Raw genomic sequence first — 22,969 nt, 5'->3', positions numbered from 1 at the left:
GAAAATTTCGTCAGAGCGACGGGCCAATCTGAGACCTGCGTCTCGTTCGGCTCGAGCCAAGGATTCCGGTGACATAAGGCACGTGGCTCTGCGACCAACCGTTTGGGAGTTACGAGCCATGCCGTACTTTCCGTCAGGCCGATCGGGACGAGGCCCGGTGACGTTGTAGACAGGGGAGGGTACTACCCAGATAGCACACTTACGTCTGCAAGATGTCTGTTAAAGAAATGTTGATCTGGAAAGCATCTGCCATCTACAAACGTCTGACATACGCCTTTCAGATGTCAGTTTTATATACCTTCTAAATCATAAACATCTAAAAGACATCTAATTGACATCTATCTGACATCTAAAAGGCAGTGTTGGGGAGTAACTAGTTACATGTAACAGCATTACGTAATTTAATTACAAAATGAATGTAACTGTAATTAGTTACAGTTACGAAGAAAAAATTAGTAATTAAATTAAAGTTACTTATGAAATTTTTAACGATTACAAAGGCAATTACATTTGAATATTTACACACATCCACATACAGATTTCACTGATTTCTTTCCCAAATTGCACTGACTGTTCTGAGACATACGCCCTAATAATTTCCAGAATTTTAACAGAATTTTTTGTTTTTCCCAGTCCGCCCTTCCTGTAAATTAATGGCAAAAACATGCAGTTTCATTTAATACAAATAGGCCTACTGAAGCTTGCAGTGTTGTCAGCCTCTGCCGCCTCAATATAGGAGTACATGAGCACATAAACATCATTTCTAGAACTGCTCTGTGTCACGTCATGCATTTTACCTATCATATCATATACAAAGAGACAGCAGTTTAAAAAAACACCAATGTTTCAGGAGTTTATTATACAGGAATGACACATGCTTATTAGATAACTGTATTTGAGTTGATGTATATGTTTTTATTTATTATTATTTCATTTTCACAAATTTAGAAAAGTAATCTAAAAGTACTCAAAAGTAATTAGTTACATTACTTTAATAAAGTAATTGAAAAAGTTATACTACTATAACATTTTAAACAGGGTAACTTGTAATCTGTAACCTATTACATTTCCAAAGTAACCTTCCAAACACTGCTAAAAGGAGACGTCCAATAGACGTATTGCAGATGAGCAAACAGCCTTAAAACTACATCTTGCAGATGTAAATTCATATGTCAAATAGACGTCTCCTAGATGTATGTGTGCTATCAGGGTACCATCCCCCAGCGTTTTTAGGTCTCCCAAAACTTACCAAAGCCGAGATGGGCATCGCCGTGTCCGGCTTCCTCCCTGCTGCGTCTTAGCAGCATCGCTTCTCGGCCTTTTGGCTAAGATCAAGTGTAGTATCTGTTCTTATCAGTTTAATATCTGATACGTCCCCCATCCGGGGACTACATATTAAATGGATTTTTAGATCACGGAGCTGGAGCCGGGGCTTGCTCCGTCCACTCCATGCATCGGCCTGGTATTGCAGTGTCTCCAGGAACGGTGTGCTTTCCCTTTTTGGGGATTGCCATTTATTGTGTCGAATAGCAGAACAAGGAATGAGAGCTGCCATTGCAGATGCTGTGGTTTATTGCAAACTTTTTTCCTGATGTGTCCACCTGGGGTCTTGGACTCTTCCACTAACGATGCACCCACCTGAGGTCTTGAAGTCTTTCACAGACGAGGTGACGCATCGAATCAGGTGTGTTTGTTTAAAGAGAGTCATCTAAAACTGGCGTTGGGAAGCACCGGCCCATGAGCTTGGCAGTTTCCAGGCCAGTAACGGAAGGCACCCGTCCTTCCTTTCCCGGAGGGGGGGCGGAGGGCTAACCGTTGGTGAGGATGGTAGAGATGCAAATCAGACCTCTGGCTGACCGCCTGGGCCTTCATACTTACCTGGCAGGGGAGACACCATGATCAAGAAGGCGGTTCACCCAGGGCGAGGCTTGTCCATTGCACTCCGGCCATGCTGACCCCTGCGAATTCCCCAAATGCGGGAATCTCGACTGCATAATTTATGGTAGTGGGGGACTGCGTTCGCGCTCTCCCCTGAAATTGTTGGTGAAACAAAGCAGAAGAGGTTTTTACAGTTTTTTATTTATTTTCCTTTCAGAATGGGGAGTTCTGTCACATGCGAGATATGTGTTGTGCGCCTGTGAAACAAAGTCACTTGCGCTCTTGAAAAATCGGACCCTGGTGGGTAGTTTAGTTCGAACATAGCGCAGACCTTACTTTGAAAGTAGATTGGACTGACTGCAGCCTAGCTGTAACTGTCTCCATGTTGTTTGGTTGTCCTTTTTTTCGATTCGTATTAATTTTGTTGTCGCTTACAGCGACACCTAGTGGCCTGTCGCCGCGCCCTTTTTCACCTGGCCTCGGACTGAGCCCCTGCACAGGTGTGCCGATTTGGGTGAAGGGATCTCACTCCTTCCTGGAGTTATAGCCATTCGAGCCACCTCGGACACGCCACCTTAGCACGCTTTGAGGTCCCCTCGCCAAGGTGAATGGAAATTTCCTATTTTTTTGGATGATTATTGACAGTCAGACTCCAGAGAAGCTTTCTGTGCTGATTTGGGTGGGACTGGGCCAAATACCTGGCGCCAGGTTGCAAAAGAAGGTTTTCGACAAAATCCAAAATACCCGAAAATTTCGTCAGAGCGACGGGCCAATCTGAGACCTGCGTCTCGTTCGGCTCGAGCCAAGGATTCCGGTGACATAAGGCACGTGGCTCTGCGACCAACCGTTTGGGAGTTACGAGCCATGCCGTACTTTCCGTCGCTGCAGTTCCACCGTCAGGCCGATCGGGACAAGGCCCGGTGACGTTGCAGACAGGGGAGGGTACTACCATCCCGCAGTGTTGCAGGTGTTTTCATCTTTGTTTGATTGTCCATTTACATTACATTTTCCCTATTTTTCAGCTTACGGCGCCACCTAGTGGCCTGTCGCCGCGTCCCTTTTCACCTGGCCTCGGACTGAGCCCCTGCACAGGTGTGCCGATTTGGGTGAAGGGATCTCACTCCTTCCTGGAGTTATAGCCATTCGAGCCACCTCGGACACGCCACCTTAGCACGTTTTGAGGTCCCCTCGCCAAGGTGAATGGAAATTTCCTCTATTTTTGGATGATTATTGACACTCAGACTCCAGAGAAGCTTTCTGTGCTGATTTGGGTGGGACTGGGCCAAATACCTGGCGCCAGGTTGCAAAAGAAGGTTTTCGACAAAATACCCGAAAATTTCGTCAGAGCGACGGGCCAATCTGAGACCTGCGTCTCGTTCGGCTCGAGCCAAGGATTCCGGTGACATAAGGCACGTGGCTCTGCGACCAACCGTTTGGGAGTTACGAGCCATGCCGTACTTTCCGTCAGGCCGATCGGGACGAGGCCCGGTGACGTTGTAGACAGGGGAGGGTACTACCCAGATAGCACACTTACGTCTGCAAGATGTCTGTTAAAGAAATGTTGATCTGGAAAGCATCTGCCATCTACAAACGTCTGACATACGCCTTTCAGATGTCAGTTTTATATACCTTCTAAATCATAAACATCTAAAAGACATCTAATTGACATCTATCTGACATCTAAAAGGCAGTGTTGGGGAGTAACTAGTTACATGTAACAGCATTACGTAATTTAATTACAAAATGAATGTAACTGTAATTAGTTACAGTTACGAAGAAAAAATTAGTAATTAAATTAAAGTTACTTATGAAATTTTTAACGATTACAAAGGCAATTACATTTGAATATTTACACACATCCACATACAGATTTCACTGATTTCTTTCCCAAATTGCACTGACTGTTCTGAGACATACGCCCTAATAATTTCCAGAATTTTAACAGAATTTTTTGTTTTTCCCAGTCCGCCCTTCCTGTAAATTAATGGCAAAAACATGCAGTTTCATTTAATACAAATAGGCCTACTGAAGCTTGCAGTGTTGTCAGCCTCTGCCGCCTCAATATAGGAGTACATGAGCACATAAACATCATTTCTAGAACTGCTCTGTGTCACGTCATGCATTTTACCTATCATATCATATACAAAGAGACAGCAGTTTAAAAAAACACCAATGTTTCAGGAGTTTATTATACAGGAATGACACATGCTTATTAGATAACTGTATTTGAGTTGATGTATATGTTTTTATTTATTATTATTTCATTTTCACAAATTTAGAAAAGTAATCTAAAAGTACTCAAAAGTAATTAGTTACATTACTTTAATAAAGTAATTGAAAAAGTTATACTACTATAACATTTTAAACAGGGTAACTTGTAATCTGTAACCTATTACATTTCCAAAGTAACCTTCCAAACACTGCTAAAAGGAGACGTCCAATAGACGTATTGCAGATGAGCAAACAGCCTTAAAACTACATCTTGCAGATGTAAATTCATATGTCAAATAGACGTCTCCTAGATGTATGTGTGCTATCAGGGTACCATCCCCCAGCGTTTTTAGGTCTCCCAAAACTTACCAAAGCCGAGATGGGCATCGCCGTGTCCGGCTTCCTCCCTGCTGCGTCTTAGCAGCATCGCTTCTCGGCCTTTTGGCTAAGATCAAGTGTAGTATCTGTTCTTATCAGTTTAATATCTGATACGTCCCCCATCCGGGGACTACATATTAAATGGATTTTTAGATCACGGAGCTGGAGCCGGGGCTTGCTCCGTCCACTCCATGCATCGGCCTGGTATTGCAGTGTCTCCAGGAACGGTGTGCTTTCCCTTTTTGGGGATTGCCATTTATTGTGTCGAATAGCAGAACAAGGAATGAGAGCTGCCATTGCAGATGCTGTGGTTTATTGCAAACTTTTTTCCTGATGTGTCCACCTGGGGTCTTGGACTCTTCCACTAACGATGCACCCACCTGAGGTCTTGAAGTCTTTCACAGACGAGGTGACGCATCGAATCAGGTGTGTTTGTTTAAAGAGAGTCATCTAAAACTGGCGTTGGGAAGCACCGGCCCATGAGCTTGGCAGTTTCCAGGCCAGTAACGGAAGGCACCCGTCCTTCCTTTCCCGGAGGGGGGGCGGAGGGCTAACCGTTGGTGAGGATGGTAGAGATGCAAATCAGACCTCTGGCTGACCGCCTGGGCCTTCATACTTACCTGGCAGGGGAGACACCATGATCAAGAAGGCGGTTCACCCAGGGCGAGGCTTGTCCATTGCACTCCGGCCATGCTGACCCCTGCGAATTCCCCAAATGCGGGAATCTCGACTGCATAATTTATGGTAGTGGGGGACTGCGTTCGCGCTCTCCCCTGAAATTGTTGGTGAAACAAAGCAGAAGAGGTTTTTACAGTTTTTTATTTATTTTCCTTTCAGAATGGGGAGTTCTGTCACATGCGAGATATGTGTTGTGCGCCTGTGAAACAAAGTCACTTGCGCTCTTGAAAAATCGGACCCTGGTGGGTAGTTTAGTTCGAACATAGCGCAGACCTTACTTTGAAAGTAGATTGGACTGACTGCAGCCTAGCTGTAACTGTCTCCATGTTGTTTGGTTGTCCTTTTTTTCGATTCGTATTAATTTTGTTGTCGCTTACAGCGACACCTAGTGGCCTGTCGCCGCGCCCTTTTTCACCTGGCCTCGGACTGAGCCCCTGCACAGGTGTGCCGATTTGGGTGAAGGGATCTCACTCCTTCCTGGAGTTATAGCCATTCGAGCCACCTCGGACACGCCACCTTAGCACGCTTTGAGGTCCCCTCGCCAAGGTGAATGGAAATTTCCTATTTTTTTGGATGATTATTGACAGTCAGACTCCAGAGAAGCTTTCTGTGCTGATTTGGGTGGGACTGGGCCAAATACCTGGCGCCAGGTTGCAAAAGAAGGTTTTCGACAAAATCCAAAATACCCGAAAATTTCGTCAGAGCGACGGGCCAATCTGAGACCTGCGTCTCGTTCGGCTCGAGCCAAGGATTCCGGTGACATAAGGCACGTGGCTCTGCGACCAACCGTTTGGGAGTTACGAGCCATGCCGTACTTTCCGTCGCTGCAGTTCCACCGTCAGGCCGATCGGGACAAGGCCCGGTGACGTTGCAGACAGGGGAGGGTACTACCATCCCGCAGTGTTGCAGGTGTTTTCATCTTTGTTTGATTGTCCATTTACATTACATTTTCCCTATTTTTCAGCTTACGGCGCCACCTAGTGGCCTGTCGCCGCGTCCCTTTTCACCTGGCCTCGGACTGAGCCCCTGCACAGGTGTGCCGATTTGGGTGAAGGGATCTCACTCCTTCCTGGAGTTATAGCCATTCGAGCCACCTCGGACACGCCACCTTAGCACGTTTTGAGGTCCCCTCGCCAAGGTGAATGGAAATTTCCTCTATTTTTGGATGATTATTGACACTCAGACTCCAGAGAAGCTTTCTGTGCTGATTTGGGTGGGACTGGGCCAAATACCTGGCGCCAGGTTGCAAAAGAAGGTTTTCGACAAAATACCCGAAAATTTCGTCAGAGCGACGGGCCAATCTGAGACCTGCGTCTCGTTCGGCTCGAGCCAAGGATTCCGGTGACATAAGGCACGTGGCTCTGCGACCAACCGTTTGGGAGTTACGAGCCATGCCGTACTTTCCGTCAGGCCGATCGGGACGAGGCCCGGTGACGTTGTAGACAGGGGAGGGTACTACCCAGATAGCACACTTACGTCTGCAAGATGTCTGTTAAAGAAATGTTGATCTGGAAAGCATCTGCCATCTACAAACGTCTGACATACGCCTTTCAGATGTCAGTTTTATATACCTTCTAAATCATAAACATCTAAAAGACATCTAATTGACATCTATCTGACATCTAAAAGGCAGTGTTGGGGAGTAACTAGTTACATGTAACAGCATTACGTAATTTAATTACAAAATGAATGTAACTGTAATTAGTTACAGTTACGAAGAAAAAATTAGTAATTAAATTAAAGTTACTTATGAAATTTTTAACGATTACAAAGGCAATTACATTTGAATATTTACACACATCCACATACAGATTTCACTGATTTCTTTCCCAAATTGCACTGACTGTTCTGAGACATACGCCCTAATAATTTCCAGAATTTTAACAGAATTTTTTGTTTTTCCCAGTCCGCCCTTCCTGTAAATTAATGGCAAAAACATGCAGTTTCATTTAATACAAATAGGCCTACTGAAGCTTGCAGTGTTGTCAGCCTCTGCCGCCTCAATATAGGAGTACATGAGCACATAAACATCATTTCTAGAACTGCTCTGTGTCACGTCATGCATTTTACCTATCATATCATATACAAAGAGACAGCAGTTTAAAAAAACACCAATGTTTCAGGAGTTTATTATACAGGAATGACACATGCTTATTAGATAACTGTATTTGAGTTGATGTATATGTTTTTATTTATTATTATTTCATTTTCACAAATTTAGAAAAGTAATCTAAAAGTACTCAAAAGTAATTAGTTACATTACTTTAATAAAGTAATTGAAAAAGTTATACTACTATAACATTTTAAACAGGGTAACTTGTAATCTGTAACCTATTACATTTCCAAAGTAACCTTCCAAACACTGCTAAAAGGAGACGTCCAATAGACGTATTGCAGATGAGCAAACAGCCTTAAAACTACATCTTGCAGATGTAAATTCATATGTCAAATAGACGTCTCCTAGATGTATGTGTGCTATCAGGGTACCATCCCCCAGCGTTTTTAGGTCTCCCAAAACTTACCAAAGCCGAGATGGGCATCGCCGTGTCCGGCTTCCTCCCTGCTGCGTCTTAGCAGCATCGCTTCTCGGCCTTTTGGCTAAGATCAAGTGTAGTATCTGTTCTTATCAGTTTAATATCTGATACGTCCCCCATCCGGGGACTACATATTAAATGGATTTTTAGATCACGGAGCTGGAGCCGGGGCTTGCTCCGTCCACTCCATGCATCGGCCTGGTATTGCAGTGTCTCCAGGAACGGTGTGCTTTCCCTTTTTGGGGATTGCCATTTATTGTGTCGAATAGCAGAACAAGGAATGAGAGCTGCCATTGCAGATGCTGTGGTTTATTGCAAACTTTTTTCCTGATGTGTCCACCTGGGGTCTTGGACTCTTCCACTAACGATGCACCCACCTGAGGTCTTGAAGTCTTTCACAGACGAGGTGACGCATCGAATCAGGTGTGTTTGTTTAAAGAGAGTCATCTAAAACTGGCGTTGGGAAGCACCGGCCCATGAGCTTGGCAGTTTCCAGGCCAGTAACGGAAGGCACCCGTCCTTCCTTTCCCGGAGGGGGGGCGGAGGGCTAACCGTTGGTGAGGATGGTAGAGATGCAAATCAGACCTCTGGCTGACCGCCTGGGCCTTCATACTTACCTGGCAGGGGAGACACCATGATCAAGAAGGCGGTTCACCCAGGGCGAGGCTTGTCCATTGCACTCCGGCCATGCTGACCCCTGCGAATTCCCCAAATGCGGGAATCTCGACTGCATAATTTATGGTAGTGGGGGACTGCGTTCGCGCTCTCCCCTGAAATTGTTGGTGAAACAAAGCAGAAGAGGTTTTTACAGTTTTTTATTTATTTTCCTTTCAGAATGGGGAGTTCTGTCACATGCGAGATATGTGTTGTGCGCCTGTGAAACAAAGTCACTTGCGCTCTTGAAAAATCGGACCCTGGTGGGTAGTTTAGTTCGAACATAGCGCAGACCTTACTTTGAAAGTAGATTGGACTGACTGCAGCCTAGCTGTAACTGTCTCCATGTTGTTTGGTTGTCCTTTTTTTCGATTCGTATTAATTTTGTTGTCGCTTACAGCGACACCTAGTGGCCTGTCGCCGCGCCCTTTTTCACCTGGCCTCGGACTGAGCCCCTGCACAGGTGTGCCGATTTGGGTGAAGGGATCTCACTCCTTCCTGGAGTTATAGCCATTCGAGCCACCTCGGACACGCCACCTTAGCACGCTTTGAGGTCCCCTCGCCAAGGTGAATGGAAATTTCCTATTTTTTTGGATGATTATTGACAGTCAGACTCCAGAGAAGCTTTCTGTGCTGATTTGGGTGGGACTGGGCCAAATACCTGGCGCCAGGTTGCAAAAGAAGGTTTTCGACAAAATCCAAAATACCCGAAAATTTCGTCAGAGCGACGGGCCAATCTGAGACCTGCGTCTCGTTCGGCTCGAGCCAAGGATTCCGGTGACATAAGGCACGTGGCTCTGCGACCAACCGTTTGGGAGTTACGAGCCATGCCGTACTTTCCGTCGCTGCAGTTCCACCGTCAGGCCGATCGGGACAAGGCCCGGTGACGTTGCAGACAGGGGAGGGTACTACCATCCCGCAGTGTTGCAGGTGTTTTCATCTTTGTTTGATTGTCCATTTACATTACATTTTCCCTATTTTTCAGCTTACGGCGCCACCTAGTGGCCTGTCGCCGCGTCCCTTTTCACCTGGCCTCGGACTGAGCCCCTGCACAGGTGTGCCGATTTGGGTGAAGGGATCTCACTCCTTCCTGGAGTTATAGCCATTCGAGCCACCTCGGACACGCCACCTTAGCACGTTTTGAGGTCCCCTCGCCAAGGTGAATGGAAATTTCCTCTATTTTTGGATGATTATTGACACTCAGACTCCAGAGAAGCTTTCTGTGCTGATTTGGGTGGGACTGGGCCAAATACCTGGCGCCAGGTTGCAAAAGAAGGTTTTCGACAAAATACCCGAAAATTTCGTCAGAGCGACGGGCCAATCTGAGACCTGCGTCTCGTTCGGCTCGAGCCAAGGATTCCGGTGACATAAGGCACGTGGCTCTGCGACCAACCGTTTGGGAGTTACGAGCCATGCCGTACTTTCCGTCAGGCCGATCGGGACGAGGCCCGGTGACGTTGTAGACAGGGGAGGGTACTACCCAGATAGCACACTTACGTCTGCAAGATGTCTGTTAAAGAAATGTTGATCTGGAAAGCATCTGCCATCTACAAACGTCTGACATACGCCTTTCAGATGTCAGTTTTATATACCTTCTAAATCATAAACATCTAAAAGACATCTAATTGACATCTATCTGACATCTAAAAGGCAGTGTTGGGGAGTAACTAGTTACATGTAACAGCATTACGTAATTTAATTACAAAATGAATGTAACTGTAATTAGTTACAGTTACGAAGAAAAAATTAGTAATTAAATTAAAGTTACTTATGAAATTTTTAACGATTACAAAGGCAATTACATTTGAATATTTACACACATCCACATACAGATTTCACTGATTTCTTTCCCAAATTGCACTGACTGTTCTGAGACATACGCCCTAATAATTTCCAGAATTTTAACAGAATTTTTTGTTTTTCCCAGTCCGCCCTTCCTGTAAATTAATGGCAAAAACATGCAGTTTCATTTAATACAAATAGGCCTACTGAAGCTTGCAGTGTTGTCAGCCTCTGCCGCCTCAATATAGGAGTACATGAGCACATAAACATCATTTCTAGAACTGCTCTGTGTCACGTCATGCATTTTACCTATCATATCATATACAAAGAGACAGCAGTTTAAAAAAACACCAATGTTTCAGGAGTTTATTATACAGGAATGACACATGCTTATTAGATAACTGTATTTGAGTTGATGTATATGTTTTTATTTATTATTATTTCATTTTCACAAATTTAGAAAAGTAATCTAAAAGTACTCAAAAGTAATTAGTTACATTACTTTAATAAAGTAATTGAAAAAGTTATACTACTATAACATTTTAAACAGGGTAACTTGTAATCTGTAACCTATTACATTTCCAAAGTAACCTTCCAAACACTGCTAAAAGGAGACGTCCAATAGACGTATTGCAGATGAGCAAACAGCCTTAAAACTACATCTTGCAGATGTAAATTCATATGTCAAATAGACGTCTCCTAGATGTATGTGTGCTATCAGGGTACCATCCCCCAGCGTTTTTAGGTCTCCCAAAACTTACCAAAGCCGAGATGGGCATCGCCGTGTCCGGCTTCCTCCCTGCTGCGTCTTAGCAGCATCGCTTCTCGGCCTTTTGGCTAAGATCAAGTGTAGTATCTGTTCTTATCAGTCAGCTCGATAGTTCCGATTCGGTAGATCTGGAGCGCATGTGGCCCCTAGAGTCCCCAAATGAGGTTTCCTTTTTGCACATTAAGCTAACAGCATCATCGCCAAAGGAGCCACAAGAGGTTCCCTCTGTGGCCTCTGAAGCGACAGGCATTTGCCCTCCAGACCTCAGCTCATCTGGGGAAAAGGAAAGACAAATGCTACAAGATGTAACATGATTTTAATCATATTTTTGTAGTCTTTTTCTTGTCTTCTGTTTTAAATGCCTCATACCTTTTTAACCCTACTGCTCATGGCCCTCACCATCTCTACTATCAATGTCAGAAGTGTGAGGTCCACCATTAGAGCACAGAGTATTTTGTCCTTTTTAAAATCTTTTAAGTCAGATTTGTTTTTATTACAAGAGTGTTCTCTGCCCTTTTTAACTAGGTACACAAAAATGGAAGAGCTATGGTCCGCAGGAGCCTCCATATGGAGCGGATCAAATTTTAACAAAAACGACGGAGTTGCGGTTTTAATTAATAATCCTAACATCTTGGTGAAGGGCAGCACTGTGGTGAGGCAAGGCCGGGCACTTTTAGTAAATCTGACCTTTTTAGACAGGGATTTTAATGTTCTTAATGTATATGGTTTTACGGAAAAGAACGAAAGATATGAGCTTTTAGAAGACTTGCAACCCCACATGCTAGGTAGGGCTCCCCTAATGGTAGCAGGGGATTTTAATTGTGTTTTATCTAAAACAGACAGGAAAAGGGTAGGGGAGGATTTTAGAGTGGACAAAACGTCGGTTTTATTGCAGGGTTTAGTCAGAGATTTTAATTTAGTCGACTGTTTTAAAATTTTGCATCAAAGAGAGGAGGGCTTCACCTGGTTCAGTGGTGATGGTACCAAAGCCTCTCGAATCGACTACGTGTTTACAAGGGACTGCCCGCCAACCGATGCTACATTAACCCCCCTTTTTTTCTCTGATCACATGATGCTGTCTTGCACCCTTTCACTGCCCATGGGTGTGACGGTAGGGGGAGGGCTGTGGAAGCTGAACTGTTCCCTGTTGGAAGACAAGAATGTAATTTTAGAATATAGGGAACAGTTCAGCCAATGGCAGACCCTCCAAGACTTTTATGATACACGTGCACAGTGGTGGGAGATGGTAAAGGACCGGACGAGACAGTTTTTTAGAGAGATAGGGAAAGAAAAGAAGAGTAGGGAAAAGAAATGCATGTTGGGGTTGCAAAAAAGACTACAAAGGTATTTTAATCTTTTAAATAATGGTTTTGACTTTAACAATGAAATCCAGGATGTAAAAAAGGAAATGTCAGTTTTAGCCAATATAGAAAGTAAAGGGGTCCTTTTAAGAAGCAAAGAGAGAGAAATTGAAGAAGGGGAAAAGTGTACCAGATATTTTTTTAAGAAAATAATAACAAGGGGTGGGGGGTTAACCAGGGTTAAAACAGGGGATAGGGAGGTTAACACAACAAAAGAGATTTTAGAGGATGTGGAAAAATTTTATGGGGCTTTATATAGTTTTAAAAAGGTACACTCAGACACCGTAAAAGAAGTTTTAAATTTTGTTGAGAAAAGGGTCGACTGTCAAAATGAGATTTTAGCCCAAGATTTTAACATTTTAGAAACCCAAAAAGCTCTTGGAGGTTTTAAAAAGGGGAAGTCCCCAGGAGTGGATGGACTTCCCCTGGAGTTTTATCTAACATTTTGGGACATTTTAGGACAAGAGCTTTTGACAGTTTTTAAAGAGTTTGAGACCCTCGACAGACTTCCAGACAGTTTTAGAATAGGGATAGTTTCTTTACTTCACAAAAAAGGTGACCGGACTGACTTAAAAAACTGGAGACCCATAACACTTTTAAATTTCGATTATAAACTTTTTAGCAAAGTTTTAGCAACACGCATGTCAACTGTTTTAGAGGACGTGATTCACCCGGATCAAGCTTGTTCTGTGCCCGGAAGAAAGATAACAGACAACCTAGTGCTGATTAGAGACGCCATCTGTTACGCGAGAGACAGAAATATTCGGCTAGTAGTCCTAAATTTAGATTTTGAAAAAGCATTTGATCGAGTCTCGCACCAGTACCTCTTCCAGGTTCTGGAGAAAATGGGGTTTCCAAAGAGGTTTATAGCCTGGGTGGGACTGCTGTACAAGGGAATAGTCAGCAAAATTCTAATAAATGGGCATCTTTCCAAAGCTGTGAACATACACAGTGGTGTCCGTCAGGGATGTCCTTTATCTCCTCTTCTGTATGTGGCTTGCATCGAGCCACTGGCACAGATCTTGAGAAGGGACAAATGGATCAAAGGACTGGACGTTCCTGGGACGGGGGGACTGACGGCGACCTGTGTTTTATATATGGACGACGTAACTCTTTTAGCCACAGACGTTTTATCAATACGAAGAGCACTGGACTTGACTGACTGGTACGGTCGGGCCTCGGGCGCCAAACTCAATAGAAACAAGTCCGAGGCCCAGCTCTTCGGGCCGTGGGGAGACGTGGACACAGGAGGACTTGATTTGGTTTTTAAAGACAACGATTTTAAGATTTTAGGCGTTAAATTTGATAAAGACGGGGGTGGACGGGAAAACTGGACTGACTTGTTAGGGAAAGTTAGGAAAAGACTGGGGTTTTGGGGACTAAGACAGATGACGATGGAAGGCAAGGTTTTAATTTTTAAATCTGTGATTTTACCTCTGATTTTACTTGTCTGTTCTGTTTTTAGCCCCCCTCGGTGGTTCATGGGGAAACTGGAGAGGGCGGTGTTTTACTTCCTGTGGGGGTCCAAGTGGGAGCGCCTGAAGAGGGAGACCATCAAGAAAAGGCCGGAGAACGGTGGAAAAGGCCTCCCAGACCCCCACCTGTTTTTAGGCAGCCGCTTCACCGCCCTGCACATTAGTTATGCCACGACCCCATCCAAAGAAAACAAGACGGCTGCAATGGCGCGATTTTGGATGGGGTCTTACCTACGAACACTGAAAATTTTACCAGTGGACTTGAAAACCCCAGTGTCTTTTAACTTGCCCAAAGAGTACAGTTTTATAAAAAAGTTTTTAAAGAAATACCTTTTAGAGAGTGAAGATGTCACCATTTTAACTCAACACAAGTCTCTCATCTCTGTTGTGCAGGACCGGGAACCGGTGAGTCCAGTTCCGGGCCTCACACCAAGTGAGGCCAAACAGGTTTGGCGGAACGCGGCTCACCCCGCTCTCCAGAACAGGCACAAGGACTTATCGTGGATGGTGGCTCATGAGATCCTCCCGGTCAGGGCGGTTATGCACTCCAGAGGCATGGCCAAAAACCCCATCTGCCCGCGGTCCGGCTGCAATTCTCCGGAGACCGTCCACCACCTGCTCTGGGAGTGCAGCACTGCGCGGGACCTGTGGGCCAAGACCGGCCCCCTGTATTTCCCGTGCCTACCAGCGGGTGGGGCCCAGTTCGGGTACCAGCTCGCCATCCTTGGGGTGGGCCGGGGCTTGAAGGACTTGACGGCACAGAAATTTACCTCGCTCTGGCTCACCCTCAACGTCATCAAGGATGCCATCTGGGCCACCAGAAACCTGCTGGTGGGGAAGCGCGTTACGGTAACCCTCCATGCATGCGAGCTAAAGGTAACATCAATGCTGCAGGGGTACCGGACGACGATATTCGGACGGGGGGGCCGGGGTCGCACGGAGAGGGTCCCGGCAGGCACCGACCCTGGCCGCCCGTAGATGCACCCTCACCACTCTGGCTACGGGAACAGCGGGCCAGCGGGCCGGAGGAGAGGGGATCTCCGCTGAGTCCATAAAGTAGCATCTCATGTCCCTGTTCTGGAGAGTGGGGTGATGACCCACTTGATAAGGACTCACCCCCGGTCTTGCACAACAGATGATTTTTAATTGGTGTTTTTTATTGTTTTATTATGAAAGAGGTTTTATTAACATATATACGAGGCTTGTTTGCTTTTTTTAAAATTTGTGTTTTACTTTGGAACTGACCGCACCTTTTAAACACACCTCAATAATGGACTTTTAAAAACAAGCAAAACACTGTGGTTTTAATCAAATGCTTTTTAAAAATGATTGTTTATTTCATTTTACCATGTGTATTTATTATATATTATATTGCTTGTTTTAATGTGTGATTAAAAAGAAAATGTTGTGTGAAAAAGAAAAAATGCAAATGGAAAAATGTAAATGGTGACAATAAAACTTTTTCGAAAGAAAAATCTGTTCTTATCAGTTTAATATCTGATACGTCCCCCATCCGGGGACTACATATTAAATGGATTTTTAGATCACGGAGCTGGAGCCGGGGCTTGCTCCGTCCACTCCATGCATCGGCCTGGTATTGCAGTGTCTCCAGGAACGGTGTGCTTTCCCTTTTTGGGGATTGCCATTTATTGTGTCGAATAGCAGAACAAGGAATGAGAGCTGCCATTGCAGATGCTGTGGTTTATTGCAAACTTTTTTCCTGATGTGTCCACCTGGGGTCTTGGACTCTTCCACTAACGATGCACCCACCTGAGGTCTTGAAGTCTTTCACAGACGAGGTGACGCATCGAATCAGGTGTGTTTGTTTAAAGAGAGTCATCTAAAACTGGCGTTGGGAAGCACCGGCCCATGAGCTTGGCAGTTTCCAGGCCAGTAACGGAAGGCACCCGTCCTTCCTTTCCCGGAGGGGGGGCGGAGGGCTAACCGTTGGTGAGGATGGTAGAGATGCAAATCAGACCTCTGGCTGACCGCCTGGGCCTTCATACTTACCTGGCAGGGGAGACACCATGATCAAGAAGGCGGTTCACCCAGGGCGAGGCTTGTCCATTGCACTCCGGCCATGCTGACCCCTGCGAATTCCCCAAATGCGGGAATCTCGACTGCATAATTTATGGTAGTGGGGGACTGCGTTCGCGCTCTCCCCTGAAATTGTTGGTGAAACAAAGCAGAAGAGGTTTTTACAGTTTTTTATTTATTTTCCTTTCAGAATGGGGAGTTCTGTCACATGCGAGATATGTGTTGTGCGCCTGTGAAACAAAGTCACTTGCGCTCTTGAAAAATCGGACCCTGGTGGGTAGTTTAGTTCGAACATAGCGCAGACCTTACTTTGAAAGTAGATTGGACTGACTGCAGCCTAGCTGTAACTGTCTCCATGTTGTTTGGTTGTCCTTTTTTTCGATTCGTATTAATTTTGTTGTCGCTTACAGCGACACCTAGTGGCCTGTCGCCGCGCCCTTTTTCACCTGGCCTCGGACTGAGCCCCTGCACAGGTGTGCCGATTTGGGTGAAGGGATCTCACTCCTTCCTGGAGTTATAGCCATTCGAGCCACCTCGGACACGCCACCTTAGCACGCTTTGAGGTCCCCTCGCCAAGGTGAATGGAAATTTCCTATTTTTTTGGATGATTATTGACAGTCAGACTCCAGAGAAGCTTTCTGTGCTGATTTGGGTGGGACTGGGCCAAATACCTGGCGCCAGGTTGCAAAAGAAGGTTTTCGACAAAATCCAAAATACCCGAAAATTTCGTCAGAGCGACGGGCCAATCTGAGACCTGCGTCTCGTTCGGCTCGAGCCAAGGATTCCGGTGACATAAGGCACGTGGCTCTGCGACCAACCGTTTGGGAGTTACGAGCCATGCCGTACTTTCCGTCGCTGCAGTTCCACCGTCAGGCCGATCGGGACAAGGCCCGGTGACGTTGCAGACAGGGGAGGGTACTACCATCCCGCAGTGTTGCAGGTGTTTTCATCTTTGTTTGATTGTCCATTTACATTACATTTTCCCTATTTTTCAGCTTACGGCGCCACCTAGTGGCCTGTCGCCGCGTCCCTTTTCACCTGGCCTCGGACTGAGCCCCTGCACAGGTGTGCCGATTTGGGTGAAGGGATCTCACTCCTTCCTGGAGTTATAGCCATTCGAGCCACCTCGGACACGCCACCTTAGCACGTTTTGAGGTCCCCTCGCCAAGGTGAATGGAAATTTCCTCTATTTTTGGATGATTATTGACACTCAGACTCCAGAGAAGCTTTCTGTGCTGATTTGGGTGGGACTGGGCCAAATACCTGGCGCCAGGTTGCAAAAGAAGGTTTTCGACAAAATACCCGAAAATTTCGTCAGAGCGACGGGCCAATCTGAGACCTGCGTCTCGTTCGGCTCGAGCCAAGGATTCCGGTGACATAAGGCACGTGGCTCTGCGACCAACCGTTTGGGAGTTACGAGCCATGCCGTACTTTCCGTCAGGCCGATCGGGACGAGGCCCGGTGACGTTGTAGACAGGGGAGGGTACTACCCAGATAGCACACTTACGTCTGCAAGATGTCTGTTAAAGAAATGTTGATCTGGAAAGCATCTGCCATCTACAAACGTCTGACATACGCCTTTCAGATGTCAGTTTTATATACCTTCTAAATCATAAACATCTAAAAGACATCTAATTGACATCTATCTGACATCTAAAAGGCAGTGTTGGGGAGTAACTAGTTACATGTAACAGCATTACGTAATTTAATTACAAAATGAATGTAACTGTAATTAGTTACAGTTACGAAGAAAAAATTAGTAATTAAATTAAAGTTACTTATGAAATTTTTAACGATTACAAAGGCAATTACATTTGAATATTTACACACATCCACATACAGATTTCACTGATTTCTTTCCCAAATTGCACTGACTGTTCTGAGACATACGCCCTAATAATTTCCAGAATTTTAACAGAATTTTTTGTTTTTCCCAGTCCGCCCTTCCTGTAAATTAATGGCAAAAACATGCAGTTTCATTTAATACAAATAGGCCTACTGAAGCTTGCAGTGTTGTCAGCCTCTGCCGCCTCAATATAGGAGTACATGAGCACATAAACATCATTTCTAGAACTGCTCTGTGTCACGTCATGCATTTTACCTATCATATCATATACAAAGAGACAGCAGTTTAAAAAAACACCAATGTTTCAGGAGTTTATTATACAGGAATGACACATGCTTATTAGATAACTGTATTTGAGTTGATGTATATGTTTTTATTTATTATTATTTCATTTTCACAAATTTAGAAAAGTAATCTAAAAGTACTCAAAAGTAATTAGTTACATTACTTTAATAAAGTAATTGAAAAAGTTATACTACTATAACATTTTAAACAGGGTAACTTGTAATCTGTAACCTATTACATTTCCAAAGTAACCTTCCAAACACTGCTAAAAGGAGACGTCCAATAGACGTATTGCAGATGAGCAAACAGCCTTAAAACTACATCTTGCAGATGTAAATTCATATGTCAAATAGACGTCTCCTAGATGTATGTGTGCTATCAGGGTACCATCCCCCAGCGTTTTTAGGTCTCCCAAAACTTACCAAAGCCGAGATGGGCATCGCCGTGTCCGGCTTCCTCCCTGCTGCGTCTTAGCAGCATCGCTTCTCGGCCTTTTGGCTAAGATCAAGTGTAGTATCTGTTCTTATCAGTTTAATATCTGATACGTCCCCCATCCGGGGACTACATATTAAATGGATTTTTAGATCACGGAGCTGGAGCCGGGGCTTGCTCCGTCCACTCCATGCATCGGCCTGGTATTGCAGTGTCTCCAGGAACGGTGTGCTTTCCCTTTTTGGGGATTGCCATTTATTGTGTCGAATAGCAGAACAAGGAATGAGAGCTGCCATTGCAGATGCTGTGGTTTATTGCAAACTTTTTTCCTGATGTGTCCACCTGGGGTCTTGGACTCTTCCACTAACGATGCACCCACCTGAGGTCTTGAAGTCTTTCACAGACGAGGTGACGCATCGAATCAGGTGTGTTTGTTTAAAGAGAGTCATCTAAAACTGGCGTTGGGAAGCACCGGCCCATGAGCTTGGCAGTTTCCAGGCCAGTAACGGAAGGCACCCGTCCTTCCTTTCCCGGAGGGGGGGCGGAGGGCTAACCGTTGGTGAGGATGGTAGAGATGCAAATCAGACCTCTGGCTGACCGCCTGGGCCTTCATACTTACCTGGCAGGGGAGACACCATGATCAAGAAGGCGGTTCACCCAGGGCGAGGCTTGTCCATTGCACTCCGGCCATGCTGACCCCTGCGAATTCCCCAAATGCGGGAATCTCGACTGCATAATTTATGGTAGTGGGGGACTGCGTTCGCGCTCTCCCCTGAAATTGTTGGTGAAACAAAGCAGAAGAGGTTTTTACAGTTTTTTATTTATTTTCCTTTCAGAATGGGGAGTTCTGTCACATGCGAGATATGTGTTGTGCGCCTGTGAAACAAAGTCACTTGCGCTCTTGAAAAATCGGACCCTGGTGGGTAGTTTAGTTCGAACATAGCGCAGACCTTACTTTGAAAGTAGATTGGACTGACTGCAGCCTAGCTGTAACTGTCTCCATGTTGTTTGGTTGTCCTTTTTTTCGATTCGTATTAATTTTGTTGTCGCTTACAGCGACACCTAGTGGCCTGTCGCCGCGCCCTTTTTCACCTGGCCTCGGACTGAGCCCCTGCACAGGTGTGCCGATTTGGGTGAAGGGATCTCACTCCTTCCTGGAGTTATAGCCATTCGAGCCACCTCGGACACGCCACCTTAGCACGCTTTGAGGTCCCCTCGCCAAGGTGAATGGAAATTTCCTATTTTTTTGGATGATTATTGACAGTCAGACTCCAGAGAAGCTTTCTGTGCTGATTTGGGTGGGACTGGGCCAAATACCTGGCGCCAGGTTGCAAAAGAAGGTTTTCGACAAAATCCAAAATACCCGAAAATTTCGTCAGAGCGACGGGCCAATCTGAGACCTGCGTCTCGTTCGGCTCGAGCCAAGGATTCCGGTGACATAAGGCACGTGGCTCTGCGACCAACCATTTGGGAGTTACGAGCCATGCCGTACTTTCCGTCGCTGCAGTTCCACCGTCAGGCCGATCGGGACAAGGCCCGGTGACGTTGCAGACAGGGGAGGGTACTACCATCCCGCAGTGTTGCAGGTGTTTTCATCTTTGTTTGATTGTCCATTTACATTACATTTTCCCTATTTTTCAGCTTACGGCGCCACCTAGTGGCCTGTCGCCGCGTCCCTTTTCACCTGGCCTCGGACTGAGCCCCTGCACAGGTGTGCCGATTTGGGTGAAGGGATCTCACTCCTTCCTGGAGTTATAGCCATTCGAGCCACCTCGGACAGGCCACCTTAGCACGTTTTGAGGTCCCCTCGCCAAGGTGAATGGAAATTTCCTCTATTTTTGGATGATTATTGACACTCAGACTCCAGAGAAGCTTTCTGTGCTGATTTGGGTGGGACTGGGCCAAATACCTGGCGCCAGGTTGCAAAAGAAGGTTTTCGACAAAATCCAAAATACCCGAAAATTTCGTCAGAGCGACGGGCCAATCTGAGACCTGCGTCTCGTTCGGCTCGAGCCAAGGATTCCGGTGACATAAGGCACGTGGCTCTGCGACCAACCGTTTGGGAGTTACGAGCCATGCCGTACTTTCCGTCAGGCCGATCGGGACGAGGCCCGGTGACGTTGTAGACAGGGGAGGGTACTACCCAGATAGCACACTTACGTCTGCAAGATGTCTGTTAAAGAAATGTTGATCTGGAAAGCATCTGCCATCTACAAACGTCTGACATACGCCTTTCAGATGTCAGTTTTATATACCTTCTAAATCATAAACATCTAAAAGACATCTAATTGACATCTATCTGACATCTAAAAGGCAGTGTTGGGGAGTAACTAGTTACATGTAACAGCATTACGTAATTCAATTACAAAATGAATGTAACTGTAATTAGTTACAGTTACGAAGAAAAAATTAGTAATTAAATTAAAGTTACTTATGAAATTTTTAACGATTACAAAGGCAATTACATTTGAATATTTACACACATCCACATACAGATTTCACTGATTTCTTTCCCAAATTGCACTGACTGTTCTGAGACATACGCCCTAATAATTTCCAGAATTTTAACAGAATTTTTTGTTTTTCCCAGTCCGCCCTTCCTGTAAATTAATGGCAAAAACATGCAGTTTCATTTAATACAAATAGGCCTACTGAAGCTTGCAGTGTTGTCAGCCTCTGCCGCCTCAATATAGGAGTACATGAGCACATAAACATCATTTCTAGAACTGCTCTGTGTCACGTCATGCATTTTACCTATCATATCATATACAAAGAGACAGCAGTTTAAAAAAACACCAATGTTTCAGGAGTTTATTATACAGGAATGACACATGCTTATTAGATAACTGTATTTGAGTTGATGTATATGTTTTTATTTATTATTATTTCATTTTCACAAATTTAGAAAAGTAATCTAAAAGTACTCAAAAGTAATTAGTTACATTACTTTAATAAAGTAATTGAAAAAGTTATACTACTATAACATTTTAAACAGGGTAACTTGTAATCTGTAACCTATTACATTTCCAAAGTAACCTTCCAAACACTGCTAAAAGGAGACGTCCAATAGACGTATTGCAGATGAGCAAACAGCCTTAAAACTACATCTTGCAGATGTAAATTCATATGTCAAATAGACGTCTCCTAGATGTATGTGTGCTATCAGGGTACCATCCCCCAGCGTTTTTAGGTCTCCCAAAACTTACCAAAGCCGAGATGGGCATCGCCGTGTCCGGCTTCCTCCCTGCTGCGTCTTAGCAGCATCGCTTCTCGGCCTTTTGGCTAAGATCAAGTGTAGTATCTGTTCTTATCAGTTTAATATCTGATACGTCCCCCATCCGGGGACTACATATTAAATGGATTTTTAGATCACGGAGCTGGAGCCGGGGGCTTGCTCCGTCCACTCCATGCATCGGCCTGGTATTGCAGTGTCTCCAGGAACGGTGTGCTTTCCCTTTTTGGGGATTGCCATTTATTGTGTCGAATAGCAGAACAAGGAATGAGAGCTGCCATTGCAGATGCTGTGGTTTATTGCAAACTTTTTTCCTGATGTGTCCACCTGGGGTCTTGGACTCTTCCACTAACGATGCACCCACCTGAGGTCTTGAAGTCTTTCACAGACGAGGTGACGCATCGAATCAGGTGTGTTTGTTTAAAGAGAGTCATCTAAAACTGGCGTTGGGAAGCACCGGCCCATGAGCTTGGCAGTTTCCAGGCCAGTAACGGAAGGCACCCGTCCTTCCTTTCCCGGAGGGGGGGCGGAGGGCTAACCGTTGGTGAGGATGGTAGAGATGCAAATCAGACCTCTGGCTGACCGCCTGGGCCTTCATACTTACCTGGCAGGGGAGACACCATGATCAAGAAGGCGGTTCACCCAGGGCGAGGCTTGTCCATTGCACTCCGGCCATGCTGACCCCTGCGAATTCCCCAAATGCGGGAATCTCGACTGCATAATTTATGGTAGTGGGGGACTGCGTTCGCGCTCTCCCCTGAAATTGTTGGTGAAACAAAGCAGAAGAGGTTTTTACAGTTTTTTATTTATTTTCCTTTCAGAATGGGGAGTTCTGTCACATGCGAGATATGTGTTGTGCGCCTGTGAAACAAAGTCACTTGCGCTCTTGAAAAATCGGACCCTGGTGGGTAGTTTAGTTCGAACATAGCGCAGACCTTACTTTGAAAGTAGATTGGACTGACTGCAGCCTAGCTGTAACTGTCTCCATGTTGTTTGGTTGTCCTTTTTTTCGATTCGTATTAATTTTGTTGTCGCTTACAGCGACACCTAGTGGCCTGTCGCCGCGCCCTTTTTCACCTGGCCTCGGACTGAGCCCCTGCACAGGTGTGCCGATTTGGGTGAAGGGATCTCACTCCTTCCTGGAGTTATAGCCATTCGAGCCACCTCGGACAGGCCACCTTAGCACGTTTTGAGGTCCCCTCGCCAAGGTGAATGGAAATTTCCTCTATTTTTGGATGATTATTGACACTCAGACTCCAGAGAAGCTTTCTGTGCTGATTTGGGTGGGACTGGGCCAAATACCTGGCGCCAGGTTGCAAAAGAAGGTTTTCGACAAAATCCAAAATACCCGAAAATTTCGTCAGAGCGACGGGCCAATCTGAGACCTGCGTCTCGTTCGGCTCGAGCCAAGGATTCC

The 22,969-nt window shown here is 45.4% G+C and overlaps 11 non-coding genes and 2 pseudogenes across 11 annotated transcripts; all 13 read left to right on the top strand.

Moving 5' to 3' along the window:
- Window positions 1–1,305: 1,305 nt before the first annotated feature.
- Window positions 1,306–1,496, top strand: LOC127945530 (U2 spliceosomal RNA). Its single transcript, XR_008150860.1, has one exon. It is a non-coding gene; the product is annotated as a U2 spliceosomal RNA (small nuclear RNA).
- Window positions 1,497–1,870: 374 nt separating this feature from the next.
- Window positions 1,871–2,034, top strand: LOC127945293 (U1 spliceosomal RNA). Its single transcript, XR_008150634.1, has one exon. It is a non-coding gene; the product is annotated as a U1 spliceosomal RNA (small nuclear RNA).
- Window positions 2,035–4,514: 2,480 nt separating this feature from the next.
- On the top strand, window positions 4,515–4,705 carry LOC127945529 (U2 spliceosomal RNA). The gene has a single exon (XR_008150859.1). It is a non-coding gene; the product is annotated as a U2 spliceosomal RNA (small nuclear RNA).
- Window positions 4,706–5,079: 374 nt separating this feature from the next.
- On the top strand, window positions 5,080–5,243 carry LOC127945292 (U1 spliceosomal RNA). The gene has a single exon (XR_008150633.1). It is a non-coding gene; the product is annotated as a U1 spliceosomal RNA (small nuclear RNA).
- Window positions 5,244–7,723: 2,480 nt separating this feature from the next.
- LOC127945528 (U2 spliceosomal RNA) lies at window positions 7,724–7,914 on the top strand. Its single transcript, XR_008150858.1, has one exon. It is a non-coding gene; the product is annotated as a U2 spliceosomal RNA (small nuclear RNA).
- Window positions 7,915–8,288: 374 nt separating this feature from the next.
- LOC127945291 (U1 spliceosomal RNA) lies at window positions 8,289–8,452 on the top strand. The gene has a single exon (XR_008150631.1). It is a non-coding gene; the product is annotated as a U1 spliceosomal RNA (small nuclear RNA).
- A 2,480-nt stretch (window positions 8,453–10,932) lies between these two features.
- On the top strand, window positions 10,933–11,023 carry LOC127945664 (uncharacterized; annotated as a pseudogene).
- Window positions 11,024–15,174: 4,151 nt separating this feature from the next.
- LOC127945588 (uncharacterized) lies at window positions 15,175–15,348 on the top strand (annotated as a pseudogene).
- Window positions 15,349–15,722: 374 nt separating this feature from the next.
- LOC127945290 (U1 spliceosomal RNA) lies at window positions 15,723–15,886 on the top strand. The gene has a single exon (XR_008150630.1). It is a non-coding gene; the product is annotated as a U1 spliceosomal RNA (small nuclear RNA).
- Window positions 15,887–18,366: 2,480 nt separating this feature from the next.
- LOC127945527 (U2 spliceosomal RNA) lies at window positions 18,367–18,557 on the top strand. Its single transcript, XR_008150857.1, has one exon. It is a non-coding gene; the product is annotated as a U2 spliceosomal RNA (small nuclear RNA).
- A 374-nt stretch (window positions 18,558–18,931) lies between these two features.
- Window positions 18,932–19,095, top strand: LOC127945289 (U1 spliceosomal RNA). Its single transcript, XR_008150629.1, has one exon. It is a non-coding gene; the product is annotated as a U1 spliceosomal RNA (small nuclear RNA).
- A 2,487-nt stretch (window positions 19,096–21,582) lies between these two features.
- LOC127945556 (U2 spliceosomal RNA) lies at window positions 21,583–21,774 on the top strand. Its single transcript, XR_008150886.1, has one exon. It is a non-coding gene; the product is annotated as a U2 spliceosomal RNA (small nuclear RNA).
- Window positions 21,775–22,148: 374 nt separating this feature from the next.
- LOC127945288 (U1 spliceosomal RNA) lies at window positions 22,149–22,312 on the top strand. The gene has a single exon (XR_008150628.1). It is a non-coding gene; the product is annotated as a U1 spliceosomal RNA (small nuclear RNA).
- The last annotated feature ends 657 nt before the right edge of the window (window positions 22,313–22,969 follow it).

The sequence above is a fragment of the Carassius gibelio genome, chromosome A23, assembly GCF_023724105.1.
Source record: "Carassius gibelio isolate Cgi1373 ecotype wild population from Czech Republic chromosome A23, carGib1.2-hapl.c, whole genome shotgun sequence".
Lineage (NCBI taxonomy): Eukaryota > Metazoa > Chordata > Actinopteri > Cypriniformes > Cyprinidae > Carassius > Carassius gibelio.
Note: the sequence above shows the minus strand (reverse complement) of the source record. Positions and strands in the feature narration are given on the sequence as shown.